The sequence below is a fragment of the Coffea arabica genome, chromosome 1e (genome assembly GCF_036785885.1).
Source record: "Coffea arabica cultivar ET-39 chromosome 1e, Coffea Arabica ET-39 HiFi, whole genome shotgun sequence".
Taxonomy (NCBI): Eukaryota; Viridiplantae; Streptophyta; class Magnoliopsida; order Gentianales; family Rubiaceae; genus Coffea; species Coffea arabica.
This window is the reverse complement of record NC_092311.1, coordinates 7,899,271-7,923,295: the sequence shown is the minus strand read 5'-3', so window position 1 is coordinate 7,923,295 and position 24,025 is coordinate 7,899,271.

The window sequence follows — 24,025 nt, the reverse complement described above, 5'->3', positions numbered from 1 at the left end:
ATTGAATTTATTTAACTAGTGAAAGATGATATGCTCCTGTAATGTGTTGGAGATTTCAAGCCCTTATTCTGGTAATGCTATAGAATTAGGCTAGCTTAGTAACTTAATCTAGTATAGTATTATTAGGTTTCAATGAAAACTTTATGTCGTGGATGAATATCTGCCAGACTTGTTGATTCTAATGTTAATTAAACATCAGCATACATTCTAATGAGATTGAAATTTCCTATGGTGAGAAAGAATGAGCATGCAGAGGGTTACATATATCAACCTTTAACTCATAAACTGATTAGATTGTTAATTAACCAGAAGAGATGTTGGAAAAGCTGGAAATCCCTGAAACAGTCATTTGAGATTCAGTGCCTTCAAGCATCCCAAAAAAAAAAAAAACATAATTGGTAGAATCTTTATTGTATACATACTTATGGCAAAATAATAATAATACAAAAAACTAAGAGCATAATTATAACTTATTCGGAGTTGTTTATTTCGTAGTAGAATGCAAGTTCAACTTTTGATAATGTTGGCATATTATATCAAGGTTCAAAAATAGAAATTTCCATATTATTGTTTAGCAACAGTATTTAGTCAAATCGAGTTTTAGTAGTTTATTTCAGTGAAGTTATGATAGTTTTATTGTTTAGCAATTTTTAATTTATTAAGAAATTTCTTATGATTGTAAGATTTGTTTACCAAGTCACATAAAGTTTATAAATAGGGGGGGAGGGTTGGGTTGGGTGGTATGGGGGGGAGTGTAAGCGTGAGGTTTCGGGTTCAAATTCTCTTACTTACACTAAAAAAAAAAAAAGTTTATAAATAGGGAATCTTGTTATTGTATTAGTTGAGAAAAGTGAAGAATTGAGAGTTTTGTTCTTATGAAGTAATTTAATAGATTATTATTAGTATTATTTTTCTTCTCACACACATAAAATATGTGTGTAAATTGCCTCCCCATATATATTGATTTTATCAAATTTATCTTCTATATGTTTTTTGTTGAATTTTTTGGGTTCCACAGATAATAATTTCTTTCTTCTTTCCTTTCCATACAAAAAAAGATAAAGAAAGGTTTCTAGGTTCAAGGGGGCATGACTGATGATGTGACATGATTAACTTTCTTATATTATAGTTAATTATTTCTAAAGATAAACACAAAATTAAAATACATCTTGGCTAATCGTCAAACCGTTATGATTAATCCCTCACAATGGGAAGAAAGATAAAAAATAAATAAGTTGACTTGAGTGACTGTGATATATATACGAGCAAAATAATCATTCCATAATGACTTTGCATTTACAAAATTTGACCTAATAGAATAGGACTTTATCCTCGTACCAAAAAAGATTGTCTTCTAGCTTTTTAGTCTTAGGACTAGCAGTAGTCGAGAGTAGTGGGGCTTTCATGGGATAACACTACTTTCCTTGCTTTAATTCCTTGCCTCTCATTTATATCGTCGTTATTGTTCTACGTATAATGCATGGCCGAAATTCTCGTACACACAATGAAAGATGCTCTATCCTCGGATAAGTGTATGTTAAGAGTGTAAACCTAGGTACGTGTATTGACAAGTGCATGTAGGGGTAGGGCGAATTTGTTTTAAAATTCGAAATCATTGAGTCAAAAACACCATTTTGTTGAGTAAACAATTGAAAACCTTTGTAAATGAAACAATTATATCATATTAGACCCGGAAAATATCATTTTACTAGTAGAAGTTTGCGAAAGACTAAATTATAGATAACTACTTGCGTGTCAGATATATTACTAATAGAAATGAGAATTTATTAATGCTTTAAGGGATACATGTAGGATCATCCTACTTGCACCCAAAAAAAAAAAAAAAAAAAGAATAGATAAGGACCTTTTTAGTTTGTTTTTGTTGCTATTATTGTAGATTTTTTAATTTTTTTGAGAATATTTTCTTGATATATTTTTGGGTCACCATTTATTTTAAACATATCAAATTGTAATAAAAGTACGATGGTGTTATCATATATATATATATATATATATATATATATATATATATATATATATATATATATATATATATATATATAATAAAGTCGTATTCTCATTCTTATCATTTTATGCTTTCTCTTTTCTACGTGACTTAACGACAAAGCAAGTGGTTTCAACACGCTCTATAAAATAACCTACGCTCTTCCATCTCTCTCTTCTTTTGCCTTTGTTCATTTATTCCATGATTTCCACCTTTTTTTTTAAATAACCTACGCCCTATATGGAATTCATCTCTCTCCTTTTATATGCATGTAATCAATTGTCAATATCTATCTAAATTTAATCATATATATATATAATAAAATTGTATTGTCATTCGTATCACTTTATGCTTTCTCTTTCCTACGTGGCTTAACGATAGGCAAATGGTTTCAACACACTCTATAAAATAATCTAGACTCTTCCATCTCTCTCTTCTTTTGCCTTTGTTCATTTATTCCATGATTTTCACTTTTTTTTTAAATAACATACGCCCTATATGGAGCTCATCTCTCTCCTTGCATAAGCATGTAATCAATTGTCAATATCTATCTAAATTTAATTACAAATATAAAACCGTCCTTGGCATTTTAAGGTGCTTTTTTTGCGCCCCATTATCATTCTATCGTAATCATATATTTGCGGCCGCTTGCTCCTCCTTTTGTTTGGATGTATATCAATTGTTATTTTCTATAAGAATTCTTAATATTATATGATTCTTATTTCTACCCAAAGTTACGTACTTTAAGCAACTTAAATCAAGATTAAACTGCTTTTAATATTCTTATCAATATTTCTTTATACCCTTATCAATTCTTATTTCTTATGCCTACACTACATATAGCCTCTAATATATGAATTTCATGCATCAAATTCGTGGTTAGGTATTTCCAGTGCAAGCGGTTGGCACATTAAAGCATTGATTTTGGGTTTCCACTCCTCTTCATTTTCAGGTACATCTTCCTTCAATACACATTTTTTTTTAAAAAAAGACATGTTGATCGTCAATTGTAAGAGCTTAGTAACATATCTTGAATTTTGTTTTTTGGGTTTTATTTTCTGTTTGTTTTGTATGAAGACATAAGATTTAAACAATTGGCACATTAAAGCATCGATTTTGGGTTTCCACTCCTCCTGATTATCAGGTACATCTTCCTTCAATACACATTTTTTTTTTAAAAAAGACATGTTGATCTTCAATTGTAAGAGCTTAGTAACATATCTTGAATTTTGTTTTTTGGGTTTTATTTTCTGTTTGTTTTGTATGAAGACATACGATTTAAACAAGTATTTTCATCGTTATTCTTGTAGGATTTTTGCTAAGATGTTTGTTAATTGATTTTTGTGATCATATGCTAAGATGTTTGTTAATTTGCCTTTAAGAAAAACAACAAAAAAAAAAAAGAAACCGGAAAGTAATGCGATATAAATAAAGGAGACATAAATATCTCTATTAGATATATCTCCAAAATCATGCCAATAATTTGTGTACTACATAGGGAACCGAAGTAAATGAGAACTGTTATCACTACAAGAATTAGAAAAGTAAGTAATTTCAAAAGAAACCATTAATAACAGAAGTCAATTTCTGATATTGGAAATAGAGTTCGCAACTCATGCTCTGGCCAAACAAGCTAAAGTTGCAAGTACTCAAAAATGCACTGGCATTTAATGCACCTAACTATGTATGGTCTTTTGGCTTATTACAATTAATAAATCATCTTTTCTTCCAACAAAATAGTTATTTGGACGATTGTTGTTTTTCACTGCTGTTAAACATTCATATTATTAGCATTTGAGAAAAAAAATTTTCGTTGCCTTTGCGAAGACAAAATGTCTACTAAAACAAGATTTTATGGGTTTTGTTGTCCAGAATTTTTGTAACGAAATTTTTTTCAGCGAGCCAAAAGATTCTTTTTTAAAAAAATATGGTCATCTTCAATTGTAAGAATTTTATGGAAGTAAATGCTATTGTTGATTACGTCCCATATTGGTCTTAAATTTTTAATAATCAATTGACGAAGATGTTTCTTCAGGAAATTATCTTTAGCTATTATTGTTGTTAGTTGCTTTAGTTGAACTATGTTTTCTATGTCTGACACTGCTGTTAAATATTCATATTATAAACATTTGGCCTAAGCCTCTTGAGTGATCATGAACTCAAAGGGGAAAATTTATTTTGGTTCCTTTTGCAAAATTTATGTATGTTGGTGTTCAAGCATCAACGCAACAAGATTTTCATGGGCATAATATATAGTCAACTAAGTCTACAAATACAATTTACTATAAAATTATTACCTACTTTAATACATCAAATACCATAAACAGTGTGGCTAATTAAATGTACAATATTTTATTTTAGTTCAAATTAACATTATTGTATCATTGCACATTTATATTTACACTTAATTTATTTAATGGTATTTATGTAAGAATCTTGAATCAATCACGAGTTTTTAAAATTTCATTCAAGACTCTATTGAGTGAAATATTTGATTCATACAATATACCATTACCAAAATGGACCTATGAGAATAATGGCAACAAAGCATGGAAAGAATAATAGAACACGAACTTTCTTTTGTTCTTGAAGAATTTAACAAGGTAAACTTATATATAATTTTCTAAAATATTTTTAATAATAGTAGACAATCTGACACATATCTCAGCCGTTAAATATTCTAACAAAAAAAATCTATTATGCATTTCATTTTCAGGAAGGATTTAGCAATGAAATCGTGTAATCAATTATAAATAAGATCACGTGGCAACCTTTTGTGTTCCAAATCAAGTTGAACAATTACAATCAGGAATAAGGTAGTAATAGATTTATAGTGACTAGATGGTTCCACTGTGATTTCAGAAGGGAAACACATTTCATGCTTTCACAGGTAATGTGTACTAAATTTCTCTTATGTTTCACATATTATATCTCACATAATATTTTTGCCTTTAATTTTGATAAATCATTATCAGATTGGTGGAAGCGACAACCAATACCAACCTAAAGCATCTTCTTCCCAGATCTCAATTAGTATAACAGATGATTCTAATCAACAACATTGCAATACACTTCATATGAATCATTCATCAGAGGGTTCAACAAAAACCACAGAGGAAGGGAATCCCCATAAAAAGATTTGCATGAGGAGGTAGATTTAATATACTATTTTAATTTCTTAAATTATAATCTTTACGTGTTGTTATACACAACTTTAAATATGATAAATCATTTATTTTTTATACTTAGTTATCCTACTTTGCTATCATGCAGTGATAATAGAAAATCAATAAATACTTATTTGCACGGACAAATCGACGAGAATGATCAAACAGAAGAAAAACAAAAACAAGTTTCTGAAGAGTAGAATATTATTTAATACTATTTACTGCACTTTTTATTTATTTTCAAGTTTTTGAATGTTATGGTATTGTTGAATGTTATTTTTTCCATTTTTGAATTATTATTCACTGAATTAGATGTTCAAATTTATATTATAAGAATACTTTATGTTACAATGCGCACATAGTAATATACTTAAGACAGGTTATAATAGATTATACATTAAGTTTGTATTTTATATCGACATTTTTGTAAAATTGACTAAATAGTTTATTATTTTTTGAAGAATCTCGTTCAATGAACGGGTACAAAACTAGTTTTTCTATAAACTTGCAAACACTCTCAAAAAATACAATACAATTTCCAAACGAGCTAGATGACCTCAAAGATTAAGAGAGTTTCTAATGAAATCAAAAGGCGTTGCTAACATGTAACATGACACTCACTGTTATAAATAGAAAAAAAGTTTATTTTATCAGTCAATTATTTCCGGTGTGAATAGCGTCAAATACACTAATAAGCTAATATTTATGTTGTTGAATATGTTTGTCATGCCCACCAAGCTTTTATGTATGTTACTTTTAATAATTCCATCCGTGCATGATCACATATATGCTTTGCAGATTTCAATAAACTTATCCTCTGAATATAGTTAATCATAAGTTGAATGGTCATGATGTTTGAGATCATAATATTAGCACAAATTGTAAATTTCAATATTTCATGCTAAGAATTCCACGGAGAGAGATCATTCTGTTTCAAACGAAGGTGGAAGAACTATAAAAATTAAGGATTAACTTCGCTTTGCACTCGTAAACTTGTACTCCTTCCCATTTTATTAGTCTTAATTTCCATTTTAATTTGGCCCTTGATATTTGTCCTGATCTAAAAAAGAAAGGAGAAAAAGATTAACCTCTCCATTTTACCCTTCTTTCAATTTCCAAAAAGTGCATCAAAGTCATGTTTTGAAATTAATTGCTCCAACTATCCATTGTGTAATTCAAAAATTTAAAAGCAAATAACAAAATTTGAATTTAAATGAAGAGGTAGTCATGGAAAGAGTTATTTACTAGCTAATCAAATAATAAAACTCTTAAACTGTGTACAAAGTTGGCCATCACAAATAAATTGGGATGGAGGACTACTAGGAATACTACATTTCGCTTTACACACTAAATTTGAATTTTGGACACTTTGCGCCTTAAATTCTCAATATTAGATACTTGTGCATCCTAAACTCTCAAAGTTGTCCTATTTAAATCCAATCAATAACAATATTAGCAAAATTAATGAGATAAATGATAGTGCAAATTATTGATAACGTATGATTTTGTTCTAACAGTGATCTTGCAACTCCTTTCGATCACTTTCGGCACATTGTCATTGTTTTCTATGGTCCCAATCACTAATTCTATTATCAAAATTAACAAAATAGAAGATAGTGCAAATTAATGATACTGTAGCATATTATTTTAACTATGATCACTAGACTCCTTTGGATCATTTTCAACACAACGTCATTAATTTATAGAGTCTTCTATTCCATTAATTTCTCTAATATTGTCATTAATTGGACTTAAATAGGACAAATTTGAAAGTTTAGGATACAAAATGTCCAAAATTGAGAGCATAGAGTACAAATTATTCAAAATTAAAATTTAAGGTGTAAAATAAAAAAGTAGTACAAATTTGGAGGTGCAAAGTAGAGTTGGTCCAAAGATTAAATGACCTCAGGCACAAGGGAAACTCTAAGAAAACGTTTATCAAGTAAAAGAAAAATTGACCATCTTACTAGAAACAAATTAAAACTATATGATGAAATTTCTATCAGGGGACAACAATTAGCGGAATGACTTTTCTTAAAGATCAAAAAGAAAAGCTCAAGGGGGACTTCGATCTAGTGGGATTTTGCATGAATCCCTAGTCATTTATTATTGGGTAAAATACCAAAACCCCCTCTGTGATTTGTCAAATGTACACTTTACCTCCCTATGATTTGGAAACCTACAATTTAACTCCCTGCCGCTTCAACTAAAGTGAAATCTAACAGAAAACTTCTAAACTAACATTTGAACGAAAAATGCTAGAATTACCCCTCTATAAGTCAATTCCTCGGAAGAATGTTTCATGCATTTGAGAATGGGTAAAATACCAAAAACTCCCATGTGGTTTGCCAAATATACACTTTACCTCCCTATGGTTTGGAAACACACGGGGGTATTTTTGGCAAGTGAAAATATTATCGCAACCACAACTCTCAGCAGAAGTGCGTAGAACTCATATACCGTTATTGTAGATGTTTTCTGTCAGATTTCACTTTAGTTGAAATTACAGGGAGTTAAATTGTAGGTTTTCAAACCATAAAGAGATAAAATGTACATTTGACAAACCACAGGGGGGTTTTTGGCATTTTACTCTTTATTATTTTGCAGGAAAAGAAAGCGTACAATTAGAAAAATGGATACAATTAATTAAAAACTGACAACCATAAAAAAAAGATTACAGAGTTGTATTGAAGAGACAATCTTTTTTTGGGTAGGTATGAAGAGACCATCTTTTCTAATATCTAGTGACTTAATTACAGATTAAAACGATAGGGTTTCTTGTTGAAAGCGATTCTTTTTCTTCCCTAGAAAGTTTAGAGTCTTTCTTGAACCAAAAAAAAAAAAAAAGCAATATTTTCAAAAAATAAATAAATAACGAAATAAGTGAATGATGAAAAGTGCAAGAGGGAAAAAAATCAAGATCTGTTTAATTTTTGGCTGCTATTCATTTGAAATTGGGCTATCGTTGTTTTAAGGCTTTAAGTTCATAGTTCTTGCCATTGGTTTCTCGTTTGACTTGTAGCTGAAACATGGTGCACTGTGAGGATGGCTAGTTCAGCTCGGATATTCCGAGGCCTTACCCTGGTCAGGCATGCTAAACCCCTGGCGTAATCACCTCGGGCACCCGTGCCCTTAGGTGACCGGGGTGATTTCGACTTCTGTTGTCACCTCGGACGGAGCCACGACTCACACCGCCGAGGTACCACCTAAAGGTCTGACAACTGAAAAAGTAATAGGTGTGACCTCTGACACACTGGTCCTGACACGCGGCCCTGGCACACTGTTCCTTGCACAGTGGTCAAAATCATAGTGATATGCTGTCTCAATCGGATTTTTAGGGACTTGGACCCCACGGTCCTTCCCTCCAAATTGTCCCCTATAAATATTAGGACCTTCCACTAGAAAAGCGGACGATTCTGGTAACAAAAATAGTTCATTCTCTCTTTAAAAAAGGATTCTTGACATTCTCATATAATTTCAACTAACTTAATCTTCGGAGATAAACCGGGGGACTTAGCCCCGTCTTTTAAAACAACTGAGCAGGTGATCCTAGTGCAGTGACCTCTTCAAGTAGGAACACTCTAGACCTCCGAGCCACCTCGTCAAGTCAAAAATCACCTCTTCAATTGGTACCGTTTGTGGGAAACGAAGAGATATTAAAGAATGAAACCTACGCGTTCTAGAAGCAGGAGGGTTCTCACTATTGGGGCTGAGCCAAGCGTCGCAGCCCGACAGGAAAATGCCCCCGAAGGGCAGGAGTCCCATGAGACTCGACCCACAAACGAAGAAGCCATTACTAGGATGGCTGAATTTGTGGCTGAGAACCCCAATATTTTCGAAGAGTTAGGAAGGTACTTCAAAAGGCAAGACAAGCAAAAAGCTGAGTCCTCTAAAAGGAAATCGGATGGGTCTCCCGAGATCCCATCTAGAGAAGAATCTGATGGGAGACATTCCATCAGGAGTACCCCAAAGCGAGCCTCATCCAAGGCTACGCTAGAATTGCCACTCTTTCTAAGGCATTCTCACGGGGTTTGCTGGGGAGGTGTAGACACCAAATTTTTAGCACAATTTACTATTTATTTCCTGGTTTTTATTTGTCGTGTTAAGTTTTATTCATTTTTTAGTTTATTAGTTTTTTAGTTTTATTTTTAAGTTTCTAACATAAAATTTGAAAAAAGAAGAAAATTGTTCACAAAATATGTTTATTTCTTTTAAATTCAATCTTTTAGCATTTTATTTATTCTTGTTAAGTTATTTTGAAAAAGTGGAAAAAAGATGAAAAACAATGAAAAATGGAAAATGAAAAAGAAAGGAAAATGGAAATTGCACTTTGTTGCTTCTAGTTTATTTATTTTATCCAGTGTTAATTAAATTATTTTTGTTATTTATTTTTATTATCATTTGTGTTAAATTACTTAAAAAAAAAATGGTGCGGCATGCACGCTGCAATTTTTTGCAGCGTGCAAAGGACAGCCACGAAGCTACTTTGGAGGGCTGGATTTTGAGGCCAAGCAGGCCTTTCATCCTCACCATTGGGGTGAGGGTTTAGAAGGTTGAGAGCTGGATATAAAAGGCAAAGGAAAGAACAGCCGCAAAGGGAGTTTTTTTTTTTGGAGGAGAGGATGACAGATATAGAACAAAACCACCGAGAGAAAGGAGAGGTTTTGGGGGTGGGGGACTGAGTGAAAAGCTGAGGAAAAAGGTTGAGGGAGAATCTGGGAAGCAAAGGAGACCAAGGAGGGAAGTGAGGAGAGCTTCGGGTCAAGCCAAAAGAAGAAGAGTCGGGGGGGGATAGAAAAACAGCAAAGGAAAAAAGAAAAGAGCCGAGAGGAAAATTTTGGCAGGGGACGGATAGAAAGAAACCAGCGAGAGCAAGAGGAGGAGAAAGAAAAAGGGCTGAGCAAAAGGTGGCTACGGGCTGTGGGAGGTTGAGGAAAAGAGAGAAAACAGCGGAGAGGGTTTTGACGGCTGCGAGAAACAGAAGAGAGAGTGACGGTTTAGAATCTGCAACAGGGAGAGAGGGCAAGGAAGATGGAATCTGGTGCTGTTTCCTTGGCGAGCCAAGACTCTATTGAAGCTGCTGACCCTCGTGAGAAGTGATGATACCGTCTTCGGTCGCGAATCTCCATCGAAAGGGAAGAGAGTAAGGTTCAGAAATCTCTCTGCTGAAGTTTGAGCCAAGCGAAAGGGGCGCCTGGTTTCACTCCAGAAAATCCACGCAGCTTGCATCGATTCTTCAGGTTTCCCTGTCTCGGTAAGATAATCATTAGAACTACTTTTCGGATCTTGTTCTAAGCCCATGACTGAAAGTTGTTTACTTTTTGCTATTCATGAATCTGGGGGGAAGTTCAAGCCAGGAATCTGATGTTTTCTGATATTGTTCGTTTGGGTTATTAAAAGGGAAAGAGCAGTGCATATTTTGACCAGATTTAGATTCCGTCAGCCGCATATTGATGTTGTCTTTCGTTGTTTTCATCTCTTTCCCTCCCGTCCGTGGGTTTGTTTGAAAAGCTGTATCCTTTCCCTTGTTGCTATGCAAACAGTTCCAATAGCCAAGAGTTGCTGAAGTTTTCCTATTAGCTTATTTTTAAGGATTCATTTGTTGTTCCTGGGTTGCAGTGGTCTTTTCTTTTACTTTGGGTATCACATGGTGCAATGGGCATGTAATGGACATATCCTTCCTTGCAAAAAGAAGATTTTTCTCGAATCAGGAACTAGTGAGCAAAATGTAGTCCTGATGCTTCTCTTGTTCGGTCTTTTGGTATTTTGTTATAACTAAGCAAAGTTTCCTGTTTGGTTTTTAGTCGGGACTCATTTGTCTACCTCATTGTAATGATTTGTTTGTTTAAGTTAAAGGAATAGCGCTAGTCTCGATAGTTCGAATAAGGAATGGAAAGTTGCAGCAGTTTGGGTTCTTCGAATGTTTGCATGCTGTCCCAGAATTTTACATGAAACTTTTCTAAGTTTTCTACCTGTTTGGATGATGGTGACCATGTACTTTGCTGCTAGTTTAAAGCTTTTTGAGAACTGAACTTGAAAGCAAGCTATGTGTGCTGTTTTTCTTTCGGTTGCTGATGGTTTAACAGGAAGTGTAGCAGAAGCATTTCCTACGTAAATCGCATGAGCTTGCATGGAAATGACTTCCAAAAATTGTATCCTTACCCCCAAGTCTCCCCTTGTTCCACTAGGACCCAATCAATTAAAGAATTTCATCAAATTGGTCCTTGATAATTTTAATTTGTGCAACTTCATTGCTTGTTTGCTTCAATTAACTATCATGCTTTGTTTCAATTGCGCTTAAGTTATAACTTTAGGGGCTTTATGATCAAATGAGCTTGTGTTTGCCTATTTCCTTTAATTTTCCCAAATAAATTGGTACCTTGACCATTTCTTTTATTTTGGAGGATAAATAAGTGATTTCACTTCATTGGGCCCCAATTGCAAGGGAGGTAACCTCTATCTCCTTGATTTTCATTTCTCCTATGTGATCCAACGTGCTAAGTGTGAATTGCATGTCTACGTTGCTTTCCTTGCCTTTCTTTAATTTCTTTCATTTATTTCATTTACTTTCGCCTTTTATTTATGTTATTCATTATGGGGTATGTGTACACCTCTTGGCTTGTAATAGATAGGGTTTGGCGAGCAATTTGGTCCATTCACCCCTTCCCCTTTTGTTTTAAGTTAGCAAATGTAATAGGTTCATTAGCTTGGTTGCATGCCTATGTGTTATGTGTGAAGTGCTTTATTAGGTTCTTGCATCTAGTCGAGCATGCTAAGTGTTATGTGCTACGTATTTATAAATGATTCGCATGTCTACTCGTTTTTTATAATCATGAATGAATGTGATGGATGAATGGACGTCACCACGCTAGTCCAATGCTAGTTGTGGCCCCTTTTCTCGTCACCACACTAGTCCAACGCTAGTTGTGATTCATTGTCCCGTTTTCCACTAGTCCAACGCTAGTGGAAAATCCTTAGAAAGGGCTAGTCCAATGCTAGACCCTTAGGACCCCTTTCGTTAGTGCATATTTGCATGCTCACTACATTTTCATGCATTTTTTTTAGTTTTTCTATCATTTGGCATGCCCCTCTAATCCCTTCCCTCTCACTTTAGGTTTTTGCATTTCACGCTAGTTATAGGGTACATTTGCTTGAAGGGTCCCCTTAAATATGGGATATAGACGAGTGTGACTTTTTCTAAGCCTTAACACGCTTGTATTCCCTCTATCAAAGGAAAAATCAAGTCACAAAATTAGGAGTTCCCGTACCCGTTTTGCTTGCATTCCTCTAGGGTTCATGCATTTCATTTATTCACTATCCTATACACTTCTACTTTATATGCTATCCCTTTTTCCACATTCTCACTTCACACCACTTTTGGACGTTTTCACTTAACTACTCACACTTTATACCATATCCCTCGCACACATGCACTTTATGTTATTTTCACATTATCATTCTTTACTCACCTTACCTTGTAAAGACATTTGCACACCTCCACTTACATCCTATTATTTTTATCATTTTTCTCACTTCACACAAACTCACATTTTCACATGGCATGCATTCCACTCATTTTACGCCATTTAGGATTATGTGTGACCTCTCCAAAGGATCATTATTGGGCTTCACAATTAATGTGACTGGCACCACTCAACCTTTGAAGAGAAATTTCCCCCATGTCCCCCTAGGTCTAGGTTTTTGCATTCATATAGACATATCCAACACGCGATACATACCTTGGGTAGAAAAATTAGGAAAGGTGGGGCTAAATCACGCAACTAGCCTTGGCTAGGTCGAAGGGGTGCCTTGGATTTTTTATCCTTGCCTTCCCCTTCGTCAAATATGACTCCCGAACCTTTTTCGTTGGTTTACGTGGACTAGGAGTCGTTTAAAAGGGGTTTCTTTTTATCTTTCCTTTAGAAAAATCACTTTTTGGGTGACTTGGTACACCCTAACTCTATACCAAGTGGCGACTCCGTTTTTTTCATTCAAAAACCCTTTTTAAACTTCATTTGGCCAAATCGTCGCATTCTAAAGTCCCATGGCCTTTTATTTTCATTTTCACACGTTCACATATTCCACACTACTCACACACCACACATTCATCATCAAAAAGTGGGGCGCGACAGGAGGCGACCTGATGAGGAATCTTGGCTCCCTGGAAGGCAGGAGGTGGATTATATGAGAGCTACTCCTTTCACGGATAACATAAATGAAGAGAGCTTTCCCCCTAACTTCAAACTCCCCGCACTACAACTTATGATGGCCGATGTGATCCGGAGGACCACCTTCATGCCTTCATCTCGGCTTTCCGGCTATACTGCGTTCCTAATCCGGTTATTTGTCGGGCATTTCCAGTGTTTCTCCAGGGAACAACTCGAAAATGGTTCTGGGGTCTAAAACCTAGGAGCATATCCTCTCTAGGAGAATTGGTGGATGGGTTTATCCACCGCTTTGTGTCGTCCAGAACGCCAACAAAGACCTCGGCGTATCTGCTAAATATGCAGCAGAATCCGGGGTAGTTCTTTCGCTCTTATGTCCAAAGGTTCCAAGATGAGAGCGTACAAATACCTGACCCCAATGAACAGGTAACAATAACCGCCTTCACTAATGGGCTCGTCTCTGGGACGTTTTAACACGGGCGTGCACAAGAAATACCCCCGAACCCTAAAGGAATTCTGGCAAAAGGTCGAGAAGGGCATACAAACCGAAAACCTGAACCGGATGAAAAAGGAAGCCCAAGTGGCTCGTTCAGGGGCGGACTCCCGTAAAAAGAAAGAATTGAACCGAAGTGAGACCGGAATCGCGGGTGCTTTTCAAAACCCCAGGCTGGATCGGCGAAGTGTCTTTGATAGAATAGCCAAGAGCAAGTCTTCCGTTCTGGATTCCGACTTGACTCTTTTGAACACTAATCGATCCCACATCCTCGCGATTATGAAACAGAATCACCTCGGACGCGTTCCTTCCCGGATGGCTGGAAAAAGGGAAAAGAGAAACTCTAACCTCTACTGTGCCTACCATCGGGATATCGGGCACAAAATCAAAGATTACAATGACCTAAAGAGGGACATCAAAGAATTAATCAGGCGGGGGTACCTGAAACAATTCATCCGGAGAAACGGAGAACGCAATAGGAATGACCCTCGCCGTGAAAATCGAAGCGACTCCCGCCGAGATAATAACCGAGGTGACGCCCGGCGAGACGATAGGCGGGGGTCCAGGAGTACTGTCGACCCTTTGAGGATTCTAGGGAGATAAAAAGACCTCCCTGAGATGGATCCCCTAGTTATGAACCAAACTTAGCTGGGTCTGGTTATGGACCCAACATAGTTGGGGTAATCAACACCACAGTTGGAAGTCTGACGGAAGGAGATAGCCAAAACTCTCGGAAGAGAACCTACCGGCAGGCTAATCCGAACCAGGAAGAGACGAGTTCTGAGGTGATAACCTACGACCCGAGTAATCCCGTCCCTGTTGCCTCCAACAGCCACGAGACCTTGGTGATCGAAGTGCTTGCAAATAACTACATCGTCAATAAGGTGTATGTTGACCCGGGGAGTTCAGTCGATGTTATGTACTATCGAACTTTTGAAAGTTTAAAGTTGACTAAGGAGCAGCTGACCCCAGTAAGAACTCCTCCTGTTGGGTTTGGGGGACATGTGATACATCCAGAAGGGATGGTCACATTGATGGTCACTGTGGAGCGTCACTCCCGCTGCCGGACCATCCCTGTTAATTTCATTATAGTCAAGGCTGATTCTCCCTACAATCTACTTGTAGGCCGACCTACGCTCAATGCTCTACGTGCGGTCTATTCGACGTACCATCTGAGTTTCAAATTCCTGATCCCCGTGGGAATGGCCGAAGTGAAAAGCGATGTTTGTGCGACACGAGAATGCTACTTCGCCACCCTCCAAGCCGCATCCACCTTGACGTCTGAGCCAAGGGTCGAAAGAAGGAGATCCAACATCCTTTCAATTGGTTGTACAGATTCACAATCGCCCGGGAAGCCTAAGAGGCTAGAGACCGGGGACGAAGTGGAGGAAATTTCTCTGGATCCTGCGAATCCTGAACAAACCATCCGCATTGGTGCCAGCTTACCCGTGCCACTCTGGGATGAGATTATCGACCTCCTCAAAGAGTACCAGGACGTTTTCGCCTGGACTGCCGAACAGGTTGTTGGGGTACCCCACCATCTTATGCTGCACAAACTGAATGTTGACCCGCGAGCTAAACCCGTGAAGCAGAAAAGGAGGCACTTCGATCCAGAACGTGACAAAGCCGTAGCCGAAGAAGTGCACAAGCTGTTACCGGCACGGATGATTAAAGAGGTGCAATATCCCACTTGGTTGTCCAATCCTGTCATGATCAGAAAGGACGCCGGAGAATGGAGGATGTGCGTGGATTTCATTGATTTAAACAAGACTTGCCTAAAGGATTGTTACCCACTGCCAAAAGTCGACACATTGGTTGACTTAGCAATGGGTTACGAGATCCTCTACTTCCTAGATTCTTTTAAAGGCTACCACCAGATAGAAATGAGTGAAGAGGACCGGAAGAAAACGGCCTTCTTTACGGATCAGGGAGTCTATTGCTACACAACTATGCCTTTCGGCATAAAGAATGCTGGAGCAACATATCAGAGATTGGTCAATTGAGTTTTCAAATTTCAAATTGGCCGAAACATCTCCTGAAAAGTAAGGAGACCTCGGTTTTCCTATCCGACGTGAGAGAGGTCCTAAGAGTCCTCCGTGACACGCGGATGATGTTAAACCCCAAGAAGTGCATATTTGGAGTAATTTCGGGAAAGTTCCTGGGGTAACTCGTGTCACGCCGGGGTATAGAAGCAAATCCTAATAAGGTGAAGGTGATTCAGGAGATGTTGTCAGCTCGGTGTATACGAGATGTGCAAAGACTCACGGGACGACTGCGGCTTTAAATCGGTTCTTATCCCAATCCGCCTCTAAGGCATTGCCATTCTTCAAGATCCTGAAGAAGGCAGATAAATTCTCCTGGACGGAAGAATGCCAGTTGGCCTTTGAACAAATAAAGAAGTTTTTACACCACCTCCCCACTCTCACTTCACCTCGGTCCGGGGACAAGCTATTCTTGTACTTGTCGGCCGCCGATGAAGCGGTAAGTGCTGTACTGATACGAGAGGAGGGTGTGCAGATGCTGATTTATTATGTGAGTCAGGTCCTCCGAGGGCCCGAGACCAGATACGCTCAAGCTGAGAAACTCGTGCTGGCCCTAATTTATGCAGCCCGTAGGTTGAAACCCTACTTTTTGGCTCACCATATTTGCCTAAGAACGGACCAGCCTCTTTGGCAGATTTTATTGCGCCCTGAGACATCTGATCGTCTCACCAAGTGGGCCATTGAGTTGGGGTAATATGGTCTAACCTATAAGCCCCGGAAAGCTATTAAAGCTCAGGCTCTCGCCGATTTCTTAGCCGAGCTTACTTTTGACGAAAACAAAAGGTTGACCTCGAATTCTGCTGAGCATCAGCAATGGATCCTACATGTAGATGGCTCATCTAATAGCGAGGGTAATGGAGCAGGTTTGCTCCTCGAAGACCCGCGAGAAGAGTTATGCTCGTATGTCCTTCGGTTCGATTTCGTCGCTTCTAAAAATGAAGTTGAATACGAAGCAATCATCGCCGGCTTCCAACTAGCCTGTAAGCTCGACATTCGGCATATATTGGTTAACAGTGACTCCCAACTCGTCGTGTGTCAGATACTTGGTGAGTACGAAGCAAAAGAAGAGGTCATGCAACACCACCTCTCTAAGGTCCACCAACTAATCTCACACTTCGAGTCCTTCAAAATCCAAAGGATACCTCGGTCACAGAACAAACGGGCTGACGCATTGTCTCGCCTTGCTTCCACTTCTTTCTCAACTCTAAATAAGACAGTCCTTGTCGAAATCCTGTCCGAGACTGGTTACCTTGAAGAGATCGTGTGCCCCATTCACTCTGGAGACACTTGGATGAGTCAATTAGTTCGATTCCTAAGCCAGGGAGAGCTCTCTGAAAATCGAGCTGAGGCCAGGAAGTTGCAACGTAAGGCTACTCGGTACGCTCTCCGAGACAACCTCTTGTACAAAAGATCATACCTCGGCCCCTGACTACGGTGCATCATGGCTGAAGACGGGGAGGGAATTCTCCAAAACATACATGAGGAACTCTGTGGGGCACACGTCGGCTATAGGATGTTAGTCAAGAAGGCCTTACTTCTCGATTATTTTTGGCCGACCATCAGGCGAGATACCCAACTTTTGGTCCTTTATTGCCCGTCCTGCCAGCATCATGCTCCGGAGCATCACGAACCAACCAATCTCATGGTTCCTATCACCTCGCTATGACCCTTTGAGCAATGGGGGACAGACATCATTGGACCCTTCCCTCGGGCTATGGGCAATTATGCCTATATGGTGGTGGCTGTCGATTACTTTACTAAATAGATTGAAGCCGAGCCCTTACGAAGCATAACCGATCTAATTGTTCAGAAATTCTTCTGAAAAAGTATAGTGTGCCGGTTCGATTTACCCCGAGTTATCATCTCCGACAATGAAAAATAATTTGCAGACAACCCATTCAAGGAGTAGTATGAAAACCTGAGCATCAAGCAACACTTCACCTCGGTTGGGCATCATCAAGCCAATGGGCAGGTTGAGAACTTCAACCGGACACTCCTCCATGGCCTCAAAACTAGGTTACATCACCTTGGCTCTTCCTGAGTAGATGAACTCCCTAGTATGCTGTGGTCTTATCGGACCACGCCGAGGTTCGCTACTCAAGAGACTCTATTTTCCTTAACCTATGGATCGGAGGCAGTGGTCCCTGTTGAGTTTCTCACTCCTAACCCTCGAATGGAGGCCTTCATTGCCAAGGTGAACGCCGAAGAAAGAAAAATAGATCTTGACCTAGCCGAGAAAAAGCGGGATGCCGCGGTAGCCCGTGTGATTTTATATAAAAATATCCTAACTAACTACTACAATGCTCGTGTTAAACATCTTAGGTTCAGACCAGGTGATCTTGTCTTGCGAAAAAATTCAGTTAACCGATCTGAACCTCAGAGCAAATTAACTCCGAAGTGGGAGGGCTCGTATCGTATAGTTCAAGCTAGTCAGAATGGCTATTGCAAGTTGGCCTACCAAGATGGTACTTTGGTACCCCGAACTTGGCATGCAGAGAATCTTAAATTGTATCATCTCTGAATGGTGTATTAAAAAATTAATGAAATTATTCAAAAAGTTATTTAGTTTTTTCTTAACACTATTCCTTCCTAAGTAAAAAATAAGGGGACAAAGCCGGTATAGAAGAAGAAAATCGGGATCAAATGTGAGAAAGAAAGAAGTCAAAAGAATAAGCATCCATTACAAAAAGTCGCGATCTGGGAGGCTTCGAAGCATTCACTACCTCGGTGCTTGGTTACAAAAATGATAAAAGGGCAGGAATGCTTAAGCATTCCATACTCCGGTGCCTTGGTCACCCCCAGTCTCTCCAGCACTGGTATTTTCTCCGCCAACCTCATCACCATCAAGCTCATCCCTTTCCAGGTCGAATTCAGAAAGCCATCAGTTGAATTTCGCCCGGACCTCAGCCAGGTCCTTTCCGGCCTGGATGCCCTCGGCCATGCGGTATCATAATTCCTTAACATCTTCGTTGAAGTTGGACTTATTTTGGAGGGACTCCAGTTGTTCGGGAGAAAGAAAAGGAGATGCATTGTTGACGGCCGAGATGTATCCAAACATGAAATTCGGCAGTGTCAACTCGCCGAGATCATGAGTGAAAGTCTCGAATTTTCAGAAAGCTTCCACAGCCGAGACGCCTGCCCTCTCTATGGCCTCCCGAATTGATTGGTCTTCTTGAGCTCTCCTGTCTTTTTCCTCCTCTAGGGCTGTTCTCAAGGAGTTGGCATCGGCCTCGACTTGCTCCAGGTTGGCCACCACCTTATTGCGTTCTTGTTGGGCTGCCTCTAGCTTTTTTTTTTAATTTGAAAATTTTTTTGTGGAGCTCGGAGGACGGCTGATAGTTTTTAACAAGTTTGGTGTAGCGTTGGGTCATTTCGACTAGGAAAGCCGTAGTGGAGACTCAGGAAACCGAGGCACTTTGCATCAGCTCGGCAGGAGTGAGATTCCTGGCATAAGTGCTGTCCCTTGACAAAATTGAATGTACCAGAAACCCCTGAGCGACGCGGGGGTCTTTGCAGCGGTCGTTCATATTGAGGTCCCACTCCGGACACCATTGCACGTCGAAGTGCCTCTTATCCTCCCCGGCTTCTTGAGCAGGCACGTGGTGGAGGTTGAACAGTGACGATCCCGTGACAGGAATCTCGGGAAGGATCGTCACACCTCAGCCTGGGAGAGGAGATGCTATTGTCACACCTCGTACGGGGACCCCCTCTGGAATGATCGAGGTTCGGGAGCCTTCTCCCGTAATTATCACTGGGGAATCGCGGCTTGCGGTGGCCACGGTAGTCTTCTTTTTCGGCAGGGTAGATGGCTTGGCGGTGTCTTTACGTTTTATTGGTCTCTTGGCTATCTCGGCGGTACCCGAAGTGATTAGATCGAAAATTCTCACTACTGCAAAGTATAAAAGTAGAGTTATTTAGAATCAAGGAAGAGTAAAAACGAAATTAGGAATGGAAGGATACAAGATTTTTGAAGCCTAGTAGATAAGAAAGGAAGACGATCCGGGCTGATCAGAGCTCGGCTGATTCCGCCGTTAGCAAGGAATGTTTCGGGAAAAACCCAGCAGTTGATCTTGAGACTCGACCCCAGGAGCTTCCGGAAGTTCTCTTCCTCTAAGTTGCCCGGAGAGGTATTCTTGACCGGGGTGGGAGGCCTCCACCAGAACCCTCTTGGAAAGTCATCAGCCGAGACGAAAACGAAATTACGCTTCGACTCTTTTATAGAAGTAGGGGCATCAACCACTAATTTCGGGACTTTGTTCCCGAAATAGAACCACCCCTTCTCACTCCCACTATTTTTGATTGTGTAACAACGGCGGAAAAGGTTGGCGGTGGGGGTTATTTCCTGATGTTGGCACAGCATCTGAAAGCCGACGAGGACCCGGACTGCATTGGGGGTGAGTTGAGTGATCCTCACCCCTCAATACCTCAGGCAATCTCGGAGGAACCTGGTAATTGGCATCCTGAGCCTGACCTCTAGCTGATCAGCGTAGATGGCCACCCTACATTTTGGTGGGAGTTCGACTGACTGATCCGGCCGAGATGGGTAAATGCTGTAGTTTCTCCGCCAAGGGTACTTGCGAACCAACTCGGCTATCAAAGTCTGGCCCATGATACTGCTGAACATGGGGACTTGGCTGTTAGTCAATAGATGATAGGTCTGGAGGGGTGGCTGGCATTGGCACGCCCTCGTCCCTTGGTATTTCGTTGCCGAGATCATCGTTGTAGAGGACCTTGGTTTCTTCTTCGCTCTGCGCTTGGGGCGTCCCGGCCTGATTAGACGCTTTGACAGTCTCTCCCCTGGGCTCGGGGACAGTTCTCTCCTCGGAGGGGTCGAGCTTCTCTGCTTCGACGAAACTTGGTCTCACCGTCTCCTTATATGTGCGAGATATTCTAACCATAAGTAAAGGAGAAGAAGTGATAAACTTACTCTTGAAGGAAATCGAGATTTCGGGGGTTGTCGAGGTGAAAATTTAGAGAAGATTTGCTCTGAGGTGATTAAAAACTTTTGTGACAAAAGGTGAAAGGGTGAAAAGGACCCCCTTATTTATAGGCAAGCGATAGGAAACTGAAAGGACGATATTCTTGAGATTCTCGAGAGGGCGCTTTCTCTTCTCATTAATGAAGACGCTGTTCATCTGACCGGAAATTTCGCGTCTACCCATAGATCTATCATTAAAGTTGCTGGCCATCGCATCATCTTCCTTCCAGTCCCATCTACACATGCATGACATGTTATTGCTATGGTTCGCGCTACAGAACCACTTGCAAGCCTCGAAAAGCGGCGAGCAAATTCTCTCTTCCCGAAGCTTAGGGGGCTTAGTGAGGATGGCCAGTTCGACTCGGAGATTCCGAGGCCTTACCCTGGTCAGGCATGCTAAACCCTTGGCGTAATCGCCTCGGGCACCCTGTGCCCTTAGGTGACCGGGGTGATTTTGACTTCTGTTGTCACCTCGGACGGAGCCACGACTCACACTGCCGAGGTACCACCTAAAGGTTTGACAACTGAAAAAGTAATGGGTGTAACCTCTGACACACTGGTCCTGACACACGGCCTAGACACATTGTCCCTTGCACAGTGGTCAAAATCAGAGTGATATGCTGTGTCAATCGGATTTTTAAGGACTTGGACCCCACGGTCCTTCCCTCCAAATTGTCCCCTATAAATACTGGAACCTTCCACTGGAAAAGGGGACGACTCTGGTAACAAAAATGGCTCATTCTCTCTCTAAAAAATGATTCTTGGCATTCTCATATAACTTCAACTAACTTAATTTTCGGAGATAAATCGGGGGACTTAGCCCCATCTTTTAAAACAACTGAGCAGGTGATCCTGGTGCAGTGACCTCCTCAAGTAGGAACACCCTAGACCTCCGAGCCATCTCGTCAGGTCAAAAATCACCTTTTCACATTGGCAATAACACGAGTGTAATTTTTTAGAATAATAGCGTGACATTGTTTGCGATGTAATGCATGTAAAACAGAATAGTTGAATGGAAAAAAATTAAAAAAAATTGTTAGAAACAAAAACAGAAATTCCAAAAAATGAACTGTACAAGTTTGTCAAAGTTTCAATTCGCTATATTTCTGTCCCTTGCAATTTCTGTGCGAAAATTTTGAAACTTACTTCATCTATGTTTTGCTGAAATCGCAAAAGGATAAAATGAGAACGTTGTCATCAATTTTGAAAATTTAAGAAAGTACATCAAATATTTCTCACAGAACTAAATGATGGAATTAACCAATACAAATATTGGCACAAGTATATCTAAGTAGAGGTGCAAATGAGTCGAGTCGAATCGACTTTTATCATAATCGAGTCGAGTCTCAACTTAATTTTATGAAACTTGAACTCGAGCTCGAATTCGACGAGTTCAAAATGTCATGATTGAGCTCGAGTTAGAGCTTAAAAAAATTTTAAAAAAATTATTTTATTTTTTAAAAATTAATAAAATAATAATTTTTTTTAACAAATAATAAAATATTAGGGATATATATGTAATTTTACTATTAAAATAAAAAAAATATACATATATATAATCGAGTTCACGAGCTGCTTGCGAGTTCACGAGCTTAACAATTTTTACTCAAAGTCGAGTTCGAGTTCAACTTTATCAGTTTGAACTCAACTCGATCTCGATATTGATCGAGCTCGATAGAAGGGAGAGTGCCAAGTAGTTGCAGCTCAATTGGCGTGAACTTATTGATAGGGATGTGCAACTAATTCGAATTTAATAATTTGGAAGTTTGAATTCGAAATTTTTCAAAAATTTGGCAGCAGAATTAACAACTGAATTTGATTTTGAATTCACTAGTTCCAAATTTGAATTCAATTTGGAATTCGGTAAATTCCGAATTCACCAAATTCGAAAATCTTTTTTCCCTTTTTTTCCTTTTTTGTTAGATGTATTGTTATATAATATAAATTTTATGTTACATATATTATAAAAAAAATATTATTACATATATAAATATATATTAATATATATTATAAAACGAAATCAAAATAAAAAATTTCGATTTCTATTTCCGATTTCGAATTCATAATTCGAAATCGAAAATTCCGATTTCAAAAACTCCGTTACCGAATATAATTCGAAATAAAAAATTTCGATTTCAAAAACTCCGTTACCGAATATGAACCAAATTTGCATAATTCGAAATTGGAAATTCCAAATTGCCGATTTTGAAAATTTCGAATTCAATTTGAATTCGATTGATAAATTGGAACTTTTCGATTTTGCACACTCCTACTTATTGAGTTCTACTGTCAACTAAAGTGCCGTTTAGGTGATTTGTACGAATCACTGTAGTTGGCTAATGCATTGTAATATGTTTTCATATTAGCATGGGATGAGTTTACATTGTCTTGGGCTAACATTTAAGGTTAAAATCTCGGGATTTAGAAATTTTAGGATTCAAGTCTCCCTTCCCCTATGCCCTTCTCGAATCCTATTCCTTTCTTGTTAGACAAAAATTTGAAAAACAAAAAAAGGTAGAGCTTATTCTCTTTATAAATGTCACCTTTTAAATATCAAATACATACATACATACATACAAACAGGCAAATGTGATAGAACTTCATGATTTCTGTTTTTTGATTTTTTATTCACAAATACACATACACATGAAAATATAATTTATGAATAAGAAAAAACAGAAATTATGAAGTTCTATTACATTTACCCTATATTGTCAAAATCTCAAATGCCCTCCTTCCCCAAAAAAAAAATAACCCACTCTTCCTCTTCCTCCATTTCCAATGCGTGTATTTGGATCGAGGTACTATTTGAGATATTATTTGAAATAATTATTGTATCACTTTTTGTGATGTGTTATATGTAAAATAAAATGATAATTAGAAATATAAAAATGTGAATTTAAAAAAATATTTATGATGCAAGAAAATATTTATTTTTGGATTTTTTTAAGGAGTTTTTATAGAAAATGTGACATAACGATTTAATATATATGAGATAAAAAATAATTAAAAAATATATTTACGAAAAATATAAAAAATTTTCTGCGAAAACTATCAATCCAAGGCTATCCAAACAGGCTTGCCAAAAAAAAATGAAAAATGAAAAATGAAAAGCATTACAAGGTAGACGAACGTATCCTAATCTAGGGGAGAGGAGGAGTCTAAAGAAACTGTG